Here is a 1,188-nt window from a genome sequence, read left to right on the forward strand (position 1 = left end):
CGCTCTCCCATTCTCTCATTCTCTCTCATTCACACTCTTACTTTCTATGTCCATCTCTGTGTTTTTCTTTCTCTCACATTCATACACTTGGAACACTATATACATACATACATACACACACACACACACACACACACACACACACACACACACACACATACATATATATATATGTGTGTGTGTGTGTGTTTGTTCTCTCTCGCCCATTCATGATTTCCTTACAATCCCCAGTCTACAGGAAGTGCGAAAGGAGGGAGAGGAGAACACCGAGAAAGAAAAAGAGGAAGAGGGAGAGTTGAGCGAAGGAAGGAGTAAGGAAAGGGAAGAGAGAGAGGAAAGAAAATTAAAGGGATTCAGGCAAAGAAGGAGGTAAGGAAAGTGAAGGGAGAGAACGCAAGGAAAAGAAAGAGAACCCAAGGAAAAGAAAGAGAACGCAAGGAAAAGGAAGAGAACGCAAGGAAAAGAAAGAGAACCCAAGGAAAAGAAAGAGAACGCAAGGAAAAGGAAGAGAACGCAAGAAAAAGTTAGAGAACGCAAAAAAAAGTTAGAAAACGCAAGAAAGAGTTAGAAAACGCAAGAAAAAGTTAGAAAACGCAAGGAAGAATTAGAGAACGCAAGGAAAAGTCAGAGAACGCAAGGAAAGCGCCGGGCAAGAGGGGCAAAGGAGTGAGGGAAATCCTGAAGAAAAGACACACCAACAACGGCTGCGGAACGAGGGCCGCGAGGAAGGAGGGAGTGATAATTTACATGTGAACTCATAATTCGCTGAAGGAAGTCAAAATTATTGCCGGATGGGGTACGAAGAGAGGAGAAAGGGGGAGGGGGAGGAGGAGGAGGAGGAGGAGGGGAGAGAAATACGAGGCGAAGAAAGGGAGAGAGAAGAGGGAGATGAAAAGGGAGGGAAAAGATGTAAAATAGTTAGTGAATTTAAGATTGTATGAACATGGATATAAAATAAATGGAAGTTCGAAGAGAAAAGAAGACGAAATAGGTAGAAAAGGTATTTATTCTTCTCACGCACACTTCCTCTCACTCACCTGCTCGCTCTCTATCTCTCTCTCTCTCTCTCTCTCTCTCTCTCTCTCTCTCTCTCTCTCTCTCTCTCTCTCTGTCTCTCTCTCTCTCTCTCTCTCTCTCTCTCTCTCTCTCTCTCTCTCTCTCTCTCTCTCTCTCTCTCTCTCTCTCTCT

Source organism: Penaeus chinensis, chromosome 26, assembly GCF_019202785.1.
Source record: "Penaeus chinensis breed Huanghai No. 1 chromosome 26, ASM1920278v2, whole genome shotgun sequence".
Classification (NCBI taxonomy): Eukaryota; Metazoa; Arthropoda; class Malacostraca; order Decapoda; family Penaeidae; genus Penaeus; species Penaeus chinensis.